This window comes from Camelus ferus, chromosome 11, assembly GCF_009834535.1.
Source record: "Camelus ferus isolate YT-003-E chromosome 11, BCGSAC_Cfer_1.0, whole genome shotgun sequence".
NCBI classification, from domain to species: domain Eukaryota; kingdom Metazoa; phylum Chordata; class Mammalia; order Artiodactyla; family Camelidae; genus Camelus; species Camelus ferus.
In genome coordinates, this window is record NC_045706.1 from 14,725,039 (window position 1) to 14,737,458 (window position 12,420).

The 12,420-nt window shown below is 44.2% G+C and overlaps 1 protein-coding gene and 1 long non-coding RNA gene across 21 annotated transcripts in view; one reads left to right on the forward strand and one right to left on the reverse strand.

The window, feature by feature from the left end:
* The window catches only part of ABLIM1 (actin binding LIM protein 1), a 282,491-nt gene that overhangs the window by 168,097 nt on the left and 101,974 nt on the right, over positions 1–12,420 (forward strand). The gene's annotated exons all lie outside the window — the stretch shown is intronic.
* Positions 229–3,963, reverse strand: LOC116666989. Its single transcript, XR_004323781.1, has 3 exons — positions 3,952–3,963; positions 2,338–2,340; positions 229–291 (listed from the first exon to the last, which is right to left on the reverse strand). It is a non-coding gene; the product is annotated as an uncharacterized LOC116666989 (long non-coding RNA).

Consider the following 12,420-nt stretch of genomic DNA (forward strand, 5'->3'; position numbering starts at 1 on the left):
AATTTTAACTCATTTAATCCTCATAACCACCCTATAGGTTGGTAATAAAACTATCACTTTCTCACAGATAAAGAAACAAAGGCCCATAGAGGTTAGATAATTTGCCCAGGGTTACACAGTGACAGAGCTGGGATACAAACCCAGGCTGTCTGGCTCCAGATGCCATGTTACTGTCCCTGATAGTTATTTTACAGTGTGACATCACTCTCTGATTTCCAAAGATGGGGTGCTGAGCCGTGGAGCTGTGACCTGACCTGTCTGTGGATTTACTTGAGGGTCTGCCTCCAACGGCTGTGTGCTTTCTATGTGCTACAGTTGCCTCCCTGGTGTAGCAAGATTTGGTGAACAGAAACCATCAGGAAGTTTATTCATAGAAACAAACTACTTCAGTTAAGGACTATTGCCCTGAATTAGTTAAAACTGTTGCTGCATCCAGTCTAACACAATTTGAATTCAATAAGCAACAAACATTATCTAACATGGAGATAATAGTAAACGTTACTCCACAGGATTGGGATGAACATTAATTGCGTTTGGATTGTTGTTTCTTGCACAGCTTCTGTCTATTTCAGGCATCTGAGCAGAAGTGGGCTGCTGTCTATTCCATTTCAAAGGGTGTCTGACTAGTGTCTGATTGCGTGTGGGTTTGGCAGATTGATGCGATGAACACCCACACACGTATATGTCCAAACCCGTCTTCCTCTCTTTACCCCGCTCTGTACAGCTTTGTCATTGTTCCCACTGCAACTGGAACTCCTACAGGTATCAGGGCAAATGCACTAGTTGGACTGAATTTAATCTCAGATAAATGCACAGGTTTTCAAGGGAAAGGAAGAATTTTTCAATTATTTTACTTTTCTATTTGGTGCAATAGCTTTTCATAGTTGCAGGATAATTTTTCTTTTATCTTTGTGTTCTCTCTCAAAAAAATCATTTGCACGTGAGTAGGACTTGTCTGCAGAGACACCTACAATAGGCGGAGTGGTGATGCTCTGACGCTGGCATCTGAATGCCTGGGTCAGGCTCTGGCTCAAGCCAGTCTCTTTTACCTCTCCAGCCTCCATTTCCCCTTCTGTAAAATGGGATGGCACTAGGTACTACCTTGTGGGATTAAATGAGTAACTAGATAAAAGTGCTAAATCCTAATAAAACAAAAACCTAGTGTTCAGGCATTGACTTCTAAATTTTCATGCAGGACAGTCTCCACTTTTTGTGACTCTGCTTTTTTCAATCTGCTGTTCCTGGTGGCTGTCTTCATCTACTCATTTGATGTTTTCCACCAATTTCTGAAACCAACGAAGGCAGGAACACCTGCAAGCATACAGCCTATGCATGGATTATTGGAGTTTGACTCCTGGTGATGTGTTTTATAGCAGGGTCTTTGAAATAGATCAGCCCCACTTTCTTGGGACACTTCCTTCCTGTAGGATAGGATGGCAGAGGGGGCTTGGAGGGCACGGCTGAAGAGTGTGGGTTCTGGACAGGCTGGTTTTTACACCAGTTCTACCATGTACAGGCTGTGTAGACTTGAGAACTCAATCTCTGCCTGCATTTCTTTGCCTATAAGATGGGAAAGAATAATGGTTCCTTTCTCATTGGGTTGTTATGAGGATTCATATAAGTAAAGTGCATAAGAGATTCAACGCCTAATGAACTTGTCTGTATGTTAACCATTATTCTTTAAGGAAGTTATGAGCCTGCAACTTGAGTTCAGAGATATTTAGAATCAGAAAGGAACAAAAGAAGAGGGCATCACATAGTGGTTTAGAATGTGGGCTCTGCATTTCAGAATGCCTGGGTTTGACTCCGAGTCCTACCTCTTCCTAGCCATGGACCTTGGGCAAGGTATTGGATGTCTCAGAACCTGAGTGCCCTCAACTGAAAATTGGAAAATAGCTACTTCTCAGGGTTGTTAGGAGAATTCAGTAAGATACTACTAACGTGGCAGGACAGTCTAAATGTGGGGAGGGTCCTTGTAAAAACAGCACAAGCGGAACCCAAACTGAACAAAGGCTTGTTCTTCCACATCCTGAGAAGAGAAGCTGCAACAATTGTTGGGGGGCAGGTCTCGGGACACCTCAAGGAGTTTGACAACGTGGAGTTCAGTTGAAGCCAGAGGACAACCAGAGGAAAACAGTGTTCCAGCAAGATTCGTGTGGAAATGGCAATTGTGGAGTGCAAAATCAGGGATTCAGCGTCAATGACCAGGGCCGGGAAACCGTTGATTGTGTGGGTACTAGTAATGGCTGTGAGAAAAGATGAAAAAGATGGAAGAAAATATCATATTAGAGAGAGATGGGTGTCATTCATTCATCCAGTGAACATTACTTTGAGCACCTACTGCGTTCCAGGCACAATCAAATTCTTTCTTACACAGTTAATATAGTATGTTACTATGATACATTTGTCACAACTGGTACATAACCTGTTGAAATTTAATTGTTTAAATTAAAGGTAATGAACTAATTAAAGATAAGGACCCACCGTCTTCCTCCCTTTTACAAGGTCTATCATGTAAAGCCCTAGATAAACATTCTGGAAATTGAATCAAAGCCATCTCTGTCTCTGAACAGGGCTAGTAACAGCCTTCTCTTTTTAAAGGGGTTGAAGTGTTCACTGTAAAACGATACAAATGTTACAGAAAAGGGCAAAGAAGGAGATTAAAATCACCTGAAATCCCATCATAGTGAGGTCACCTCCATTAACATTTTGGTGGACATTCTGGTGGATTTGGCTTTAAGTGCCATAGACCTGTGTAAAATTTCACGTAATTCTTCCCATAGCGTTTTGGTCACGTGTCTTCTCATCCAAAAATCGTTTGTTCTTATGAGTGCCACACAAAAGGCTGAGAGCCTTGAATTGGCTCGGGCCCCTCGGCTGCAGGGCCAGCTTTCGTGTGTCTTGACGAAAGCTGTGCTTTGCGTTCCTGTTGTAGCAGTTACTAGTACACCGTCCTGCGAGTTCTTTATATGTTTATCTCTCCAAGCAGACTGTGACTACTTAATAGCAAGGACTGAGTTTTTTGTTTGTTTGTTTTGGGGTTTGTTTTGGTCCCTGTGAATAGCACTGTGCACACAGCAAGTGCACGAATGTTCATTTATTATGTAAATTGATGCCCTCCCAGGAGAGCCTTTGGGGGAGTAAATCTCATCTCCCATGTCCAAAATGTCAAGTTCTCACTGCTGCTTGAATGAAGATAGTTTTTGTGGTTTTGTAAAATTATACAGGTACAGCTTGAGTGCGTGGGGAGGGTGGCAATCTGAGATATTTGCATATTTAAATTTTTATTTTTTCATTTCTAAGTTTTTCCCCTTATTTAATAAAAGGAGATGGAGTTATTGTGTCAGATAATTTTGTTGATGATGGCATTACAAGGGGTTTTTTTGGTTTTTTTTTTTAAGTAGAAGTGTCAGGGAATGGCTTTCCCTAACTTTGAGTGGAAGGTTGGAGGGAAGTCTCACCTCTCTAGGCATTTAGGGTGCCAGCCCCTGACTGGTCTGGAGGGACAGGGGTTTAATCACTGGCCTGGTGATTCCAGTATTACTCTACTGGATATGGATTGGAGTGTTGAGAGAGTTTGAAATTTACATAGCAGCCAGAGGTTCATTGCAGAGAGACAAGGTATATTGCAGAAAGGAACAATAATAGTTAAATTTTTCCGACTGAACTCTGTTACAATTATGAGTCAGACATAAAGATCCCAGAATGACATAGCTTTTCACTTAACTGGGACCTGGATTATCTCAGTTGCAAGAAAGGAAGAAAAGTTCTTGCTTTGTAGGAAATGGGTACAACTCAGAGGCAAAAAATGAAAATGGGTCCAAAAAGTGTTTCACTGGATGGAAAGTTAATGGCACTTTGTTATCTGCTGTTTTCATTTTACTGGATATGCCTTGTATGTAATAAGACCCACACCTTCTAACAACTTATCAGTAAAACTAGAATTTTAACGATTGGAAGAGCAGTCATTTCCCAGTTTAATTGTTCAGCAGCAGTTACCATTTAGCTGCATAGAGGACTGCTGTGTGTACCTATAGTTGTGAATGCCTATAGACTGTCCCCGGAAGGATATTGCGAAATTGCTCTCAGTACTCGCCTTCAGCATGAAGGGAGGGGTGGCTGGGAGACAGGGAAGGAAAGGGATTATTTTTACTGTATGAAAAAAAATGTTTAACATGTGTATACGTTACCTATTTAAAACCAAAGTACATCAAAAGTAAAACGTTAATTTAAAAAGTTAAGATAAAAGGCCCATTCTGGACTGAAGTCTCCCCGAGTTCGCCCTTGCTGTGACCTTCAGCCGTGTGTGTATTAAGTGACTGGTCACATGATGAAAGCACTGAAACTGACATTCTACCCTTTCTTTTCTTTCTTCTGTCTTTGGGATGGAGTAAACGAGCTGATGTTTGCTAATGAGGACTGCGTCTGAGAAACTGACTTACATACAGCTCAAGTATGATTTCCTCTTTGGCAAGAGGCCCTGGGTGACCATAGCTAGTTAAAGATTCATCATAAAAGTCTTCACCGGGTTAAAGTTGACAACTAAATTAGGGAAATCAGTGGAAAGACAAACCTTCTCAGTACATGCTTTTTTTAAAATTGAAATTCACATGACATAAAATTAACCATTTTAAAGTGAACATTTAAGTACATTCACAACATTGTCCAGCCACCATCTCTACCTATTTCCAAAACATTTTCATTACCCCAGAAGAAAAGAACCCCATATCCATTAGTTACTCCCTATTCACCCCTTCTCCCAGCCCTAGAAACTGCCAATTTGCTTTCTGTTTCTAGGTATTTACCTATTCTGGACATTTCCTATACATGGAATTGTACATATGTGGCCTCTTGTTTCTGGCTTCTTCCATTCTTAGCATAATGTTTTCAAGGTTCATCCAAGTTGTATAGTGTTTATCAGTGCTCTTTTTTATGGCTGAATGATATTTCATCATACAGCTAGACCCCAATTTATTTATCCATTCATCTGTTAATGGACATTTAGATCATTCCCACCTTTTGGCTGTTGTGATTAGTGCTGCTGTGAGCATGCATGTATGAGTATTTGAGTCTGTGTTTTTAATTCATTTGGGTCTTGGTACAATTTTGAGAAGTGTTTGCAAAGCGCTATCCCAAATCTCAAGAGCAGCAGCTGCCAATTGTCTGAATCTCCCCAGGAAGCTGTTGGGCTGGTGTCCACTCGTGCTCACAGTGTGGCAGGCTTTGGCCTGGGCCCCACTGAATGGCCCCAGATGATTGCAGGTAGGAGCCCTCATCTGGGGCACCTTTCTCTCTTCCTCCCTTGTTTGCTCCCTTCCCACTCTTCCTTTCTCTTTTCTACCCCCTTTCCTCCTCCATTTTTGGCCATAACTTGAGTAGAAGACAACTTGGTCATTGTTCAACCTGCCGGTAGCAGTTTGACCGCCAAGTTTCCAAACCTGTCCAAGAAAGTTTATCAACAGTGCTGAGGCCTCAGACTTTGAGCTTCGGACACATTAACTCTGTCCTCCTGCAGAAATGCGTTTGACAGTTGCCCTGTTGAGGGGTGGCTAGGGAATCGTACCATGTTTACAAAGCATGTCTGCATTATGCACTGGAAGCAGCAAGAACTGCTCCAAGCCCACAGAGAAGTCCTGGTAGAGTCATGAGCTAGGTGACTGGTCACTTGCCTTCTCTGGGGGGAGGGCCCAGGGTGAGAACTCCCCGCCCACTGAAGCTATGGCCTGAACTTTTTACCCAGGCAGGTTAGAAATCCATATCCTTGGGGCTACCCTATGACCACAGCCTTTCCTGACAGTATCCCTTGATTGGATAGTGCTTGATATTGTTTTCACAACTTCTCAACTTCCTCTTGCTTTCCTGGTGGCATTTATAGTCAAAAGAGAATCCTGCCTTTGATCTCGGGTGAATCCCTGTGATGTTCGTACCATCAGGAATGATGCTGAGCACCCACATGGGACACATGGAGACTGGCAGTGCAGGGGAAGGGCCTGAAAGGCAGCGAGCCTCCGAGTCCTGTTCTCCCCGAGCTGGGCTTTTGAAATTGTTAGCTGGGAATTTTGAAGTTGTGATTGTTCTTATTAGGGCAATGGTTTATTCCATACATTTAACCCCATTTTTAGTTATAGTTCTGATACACACACACACACACACACACACACACACACACACACACACACACAGAGTTCTCTTCGATAGGGCCTTAAACTTAAAAATTGGAGCAGGTAACAAAATAGTATTAGTGGTTTATGCTAATATTTTTAATTTCCCATCAGAGAGTCTCCATTACATCCCCAAGAAATACAGACATGTTATTATTTTATGAGTTGTCCAGGGAAACAGAAGAGTGGCTGTTCAAGAGATTTTTATTCAAGGCAGTGGACACTGTCTTTAACCTGATGTTAGAGTTCTCCCCTTATAATCAGTTTTCAGTATCCTTTCCAAAGTACATGTTCTGTTCCATAAACGTGTGTTCTCCAATATCTGGCATCCTTACTGTGTCTAAAGCACTCCTGTCATCCCTGCCCCACGCAGGCCGTGAGGAACGCAGCCTCCATCAGAATCAGCTACTGAGTCTGGTCCCAAGTGCCATGCGTGTTTATGGGCCATCCAAAGCATTCTCCAAAAGTAATTAGCAGAGATTCTCAGACTCTCAGTTCTAATGCTTTTGGGGTGCAGGTCTGGACTGATACCAAGTCCATGACAGACTGCCTTCTATTTCTTTGATGCTCACCCATCATGGCTAGCAGCATTAGCCATGAGATTTCCTGCTTAATAAATTCATAATTAATTAATGGAGAAGAAAGGCAAACAATCTAGCTCCTTTTCATAAGATTTCCCATTCAGATCCTGGTTATGAAGATGAGAAAAAGCACACCCAATACTAACTAAAGGAGAGGGCTTCTTGACCTGGAGAGTCTGTAACATTCCTGTCAGAACTCTGTGAGCACTGGCTCAAGGGTTAGAATTGGAAGTCTCAAATGTGTCAATGGCCTGTATTTATAAAAATTATGACCCAAGTAACTGAAATTCCGTAAGTATATATGATACACACTTTATAAGGAGGAAAAACAGGATGTGTTGCCAAATATTAGATAATGGAGATCTTGGAAAATGGCTGTCGCTGGGCTTGCCTTCAAGTTTCCTGATGAGGCTGATCGTCTGTTGCTGTTACGGCCCATGGATGCTTATTTGTTGTGCTGTATTGTTTTCCAAAGGCAACAGGAAACTTCACTTAAAATAGCAGGTCAGAGGCTGCTCTGGCTTGTGATGTTTCCATCATGGTCATCAGGACAGCAAAGGGGGCAACTGATCTAAGCAGGGACGTGGGTGACGGTGCAACGTCTGGTTCAAGGGTACACAGTCAGGCAGCAAGTAACCTTTAAAAACAATCCTGCATCATTTTTAGTGAATTAGAGATGTAAATAATTTAGAGCCTTGAAACCCCTTTTGCCAGAGGGCAGCAAATACTCTGCACCTGCACGAATGTTCTGCTTCCCCGCTCCCCACACCCCGACCCCCAACCATTATTTGTCTTGTGACCGCATATGTTGCTTTTGGGCAAATGACAGCATAGAATTTCTTAAGTTAAAAAGTACTTTTAAAAGCGAATTCTTGGAAAGTGCTCAGCCTAACACGTTTGCAGGTTCACGTTCTGTTTTGCCCTCTATCTGCCCTTTCTTGTGGTGACCTCATACCCATGGTATTTGCCATGACACACTAGAAAAGAAAGTGGCCGACTCAAGTCAGTGACGCGACATGGACTGTGGCCAGTCAATATTTGTCAGCTCATAGATGTCTGGTTGGAACCTGACGACACTGAGCAGCCCAGATAAAGATGAACGGTCAGCATTCAGCAACATCCTCTTGCCAGGTGGACGTTCTTATCACCACTAAATGACGCGGCTTTTTGGTCAAGGAAAGGCTTCCGGATACCCAAACCAGGCCAGTAACATAGGTGCGTGCGGTCAGTTCAAGCATGACAACAGGTGGCAATTGACATTTAGGCCCTAGGGAGGGATGAGAGCCCTAGCAAACTGGAAATATCTGTCCCGTATAAAGTGGAGCAGCCACTACGTGCCTGCTACACTTACTCCCATGAAGGAATCCACGTGCCAGAGGCTGATCGGACATGTTGAAAGTGTGTGTCAAAGGCAGCTTGTTAACCTCACAGAATCTGACCTGTGTTTAGGTCACTTGCCTCCTGTCTCCTCTTTCTCTCTCCTTTGGATGGAACAGCTGTTCTTTGGCATTCTGTATTCCTGTTTATCACTCAAGGTCACGGGAAAGCCACATCCTGTAGGAATCATTGAATGAAAAGATACAAGGTCATTTCAATTTAGGATTCAAGTTAGGCAAACCCTGGAAATTAAATTTGGTTTTTGTTTGTTTTCCTCAAAGCTCCTTACATTGACTCCTGGCCAGGGATGAAGCTACTCGAGTTAACAGTCTATTAAAAGGACACCACTTGAATATTTCAGAGGGTCTCCAAAGTCTTATCCGACTTTCTATTAATAACAACCTCAATCTGAAGTGATTTTGTGTCTGTTTATTTTTCATCCACTTTTATGGTCATGAACTTACGTGCTAATCTTTGTGGATGAATTGTAGTTTCTTTTTTAATTATTATTTTTAAAAAACGGTTCCAGGAAAAGCTTGAATTTTCTGGAACTTATATGGGCAACAGTTTCAATACTGAAACTTGATTTTTTTTTTTCCTCCATGGCCATTTTATCACATCTCAGTATCTCAGCAAGCATCAATTAAGTGAGTAAAGTCTCTGTCTCGTCCCTCTTACAATTTACATTATTTTCATGATAATTCTCTGTACACTCTTTATCCTCAAGCGAACCTCATGCTCCAGTTCCATGAAGGCTGCTTTTGCCCAGTGACAGCACACAAGTTAGTAATTAGGGGAACAGACGCGTGGTTGGAGGTTTAAACTCAGAAGGGCCCTCTAAGCTGTAAAGGCCTTGGTTCACGTTCAAGTGCACTTGAGAACACAAGATTTCCACTCTGTGGTCAGTGGGGCATCGTTTATCTCTGTGACCTTGTGCAAAGCTTCGGCCCACCCTGGGCCTTTCCTTTCCTGTGTGTAAAAGGAAGCATTTGTATTAAAATTCTTCAATGTCCCTCTGGCTCTCAAATGTTCTGTGACCTGTGAAATATGGATAATCACTGTCCTTCCAGGCTAGCGGGACCCCTAAGGGAGGACTGAGATAAAGTATGCAAGATCTTTTAAAAGATTAATAGTAACAACAGTAATAATAATGTTAACCAGATGACTATGATGATGGAAGCAGAAAAGCCAAATGCCTTTTCCAGTGGCGGACAGTGGGCCTTGGTTATTTGTTAAGGGGAAGATGAAGCATCGGTTTTATGAGCACATTGCAGGTGTGAAGGTGCACACTGACGGTTGACGGTGTGCCGGTCACTCCTGCTCAGTGACAATTACTTTCCAGCCTCACAGCAGCCTAGAAGGGAGGAACTGTTGGTCTTCCCATTTTACAAGTGAAGAAGTGGAAGCCCAGCATTTCCTAGCTTGCCCAAAGTCCCATGGGTCCCTGTCGGAGCTGGAATTTGACTCCAGGTCTCTTTACCCCTGAGGTCCTTAATCTGTGTGAGTTGCGCAGACGGTGTATGGAATGGGCCAAAACATGCGTGGACAAAAGAAAAAGAGTCTTACTTTTTTTCCTGTTGCTATTTTTATTACCGTCTGTCAGAGCTCCCTTTCTCACCCTTAATCATATCTTAGGCAGGTCCGTAGCTTTTTGGTCACTTTCGGCTCTTAAACATTCAGTACAGCTGAAAACTTTATTCTCACTTCCATTTCAGAGTTGCACCTTTCCCCAGCTCAGGTCAGACCCAAATAGGAGTAAGGTGCTCAGCCTCTTCTGCTCCTCCTTTACCTCCTTCCTGTCCTGCTTGTGGCTGCTTGGGAGTCTGGGCAGAGAGGAGGGGAATTGAGGTAGAAGGCGCAAGGTGTTGTAGCTGACATGGTCATGCTTCTCTGTCTGCTAACACCAGCTGGAGACTCTTTTTAAAAAAAAAAAAAAATAGGGCTATTCTGAGTATCTTGAAAAAGTGTACAATTTCTGGCTAACCTGTTTCAGCAAACCCCCTCCTTCCTCCTCAGCCTCGGGTCCTGCTCCTCATAGCCTCTGACTAATGAAGTCCCCCCACCCCAGCCCCACCCCCGGCAGGCACTTTCTCAGATAGGTTCATTTGGGATGCTTGGGTGTGGATACCAGCTGCCGGACACAAGCGCATCCCCAGTGAGCCACACGGTGGCAGCGCACAACTCTCCCACTTCGGTTTCCATAGCCTGCCATCAAGAGGGGCTCCAGCCCACTGCCTGCCTTCCACATCTAGATTCAGCAGATGCCAGACTTTTTGTTCATGCAACGCTACCAAGCTCCAGGACAATCCAGTCAATTTGACCCAAGAGCTCTAACATCAAGCTTCTCTTGGCTCCTGCGGCAGCTCCAGGGTCTGAGCGTCCCCACTCAGTAAACATCTAGGTGGGGAGCAGGAGGCTGGTCTCCCCTTCTCTGGGGGTCCTCTAATCCCTCTCACAGCAGAGGGGAGGGAACACCCCACCCCTCCTGTGCGGACAGCTCCCTGCCCTCTCTCCTCTGTGCCTTTTGGAATTTCTGCTTTCAGAGGCAGGGAGGTAGTAGGGTTGATAGTCGTCAGGGAGATTCTGTCTTTTGCTAAGTCTGGCAAGGATATGCCTCACAGCCTGCTCTGGGTGATGGAATATTTGTCACCACTGTTTTCAGCTCTAAGACTATAGCCAAACATTTCAAGACACTCAGAAAAGTCCCATTCCATATTCTAGAAGCCTTGGTCACAGATGGGTAGTCGCTGATTGGCAGCATCCACCTCCGTTGGTGGTTCTGGGCATGTCTGAACCTGGGAAGGTGGGGATGCTTGGGGACCCAGCTATCATGCAGTTCTCTTTTCTATAGCTCCATTCCTCAGCCTTCTGCTCCAGAGAGCCATCTTCGCAGAGTAAGACATCATTTTGGCTCTTCCTCTTCCCAAATGGGAAATTCTAGGAAGGCAGAAATAGTTCTCAAGGAGTACATAGGTATCCAGGCTGACAGGACCTTCAGGGCAGCCTAAGTGATGACATCTTTCTGCACTTGGGAACACTGGTTTCCTTCCTGAGAGCCATTTGTCACCTTCTTCAACTTAAATACTTTTGTAGCCCAGGTGTCCATGACCCTATGCCAAAAAAAGAAAAAAAAAGATACATTAAAAGAAACAGACAGGATTTCTATTCTCAAGGATATTTATTGCCTTTAAACAAAGCAATAAAAATCTGGAAACAGGTGTGTACTTGGATGTTACTTTAACTTGGATGTAGTAGCCAAATCCCTGCTTTTCTCTTGGCTCCTGGTGCCAAGAAGCAAAGGCTTGGGGCAGAGTGTTTAAGGTGGTTTCGCATTTGGTCATGGCGTGTCCTTGATAGAATACCAGCGAGTTGCTGGAGGGTTTGATTTCCTTGAGACCGCTCCATATTCACCTATTTCTGACTTTGGCAATAATTCCAGTGCCAATTACCAGCTTTCTATATTTACCAGCAGCTGCTTCAGTGATGTGGAAACAATTTTCTCAACAGCTGAAAACCATGAAGATAGAGACGAGGACATTTTGTTCTTTATTAAAGAGCCTAGTTGGAACGAGCATGGGAGGCACGCACCAGCGGCACGAATCTTCTTATCTCTGCGTCTTTCCCACTTTCCCCAGCGTGACATCAGGCTTAAGGAGAAAAGACGGTTTTGTCCAGAGAGGAACGAACGGGTAGCCTCTGTGGAATAATACACTTTGAATCAGCTGACGTGGACCAGTACTCTTCCTTTCCAGGAGGCGGTCCTCATTGATTTGCTTGATTTATGTCTTAAGGTTTGAGATGGAGGCTCTCCCCCAGCCTCTGCTTCCAGCCCAGTTTCACCAGCTGGCTGGCTCTAGGCACTCACAGGCAGTGACTGCTTCTCCATGAAACATGATCAAGATCAGTTGCAGAACATCTGCCTTCCGTGGGACACTGTGGGACACTGCAGGGCGTGGACCATCCGAGAGGTACAGGACACCACCTGAGAGGTCAGAGGCTCCCAGACTTCATGACTGTGAAGGATAAGATAGGTTGCGGAGGATAAAGACTGAAGACCACGTGCCACGTCGGTAAAGCCCTCACACGGTGCCTGCCTCACCAAAGTCCTCGGTGCAGAATGATCAGAGGTTGTTATTGTGCTCAAATTGTGTCTCAGCTGCTGTTAGAGCTTCGGGGTATCTGGGCATTAACATGCTTGTAAAAAGGGCAAGAGAGAGTCAAGAAACCTGGTCCCAGGAGTCCCAGCTCGACCCCTACCCAGGAAAGGGGGAACCACATGGAGTGCCCAGCAGGTACCTAGC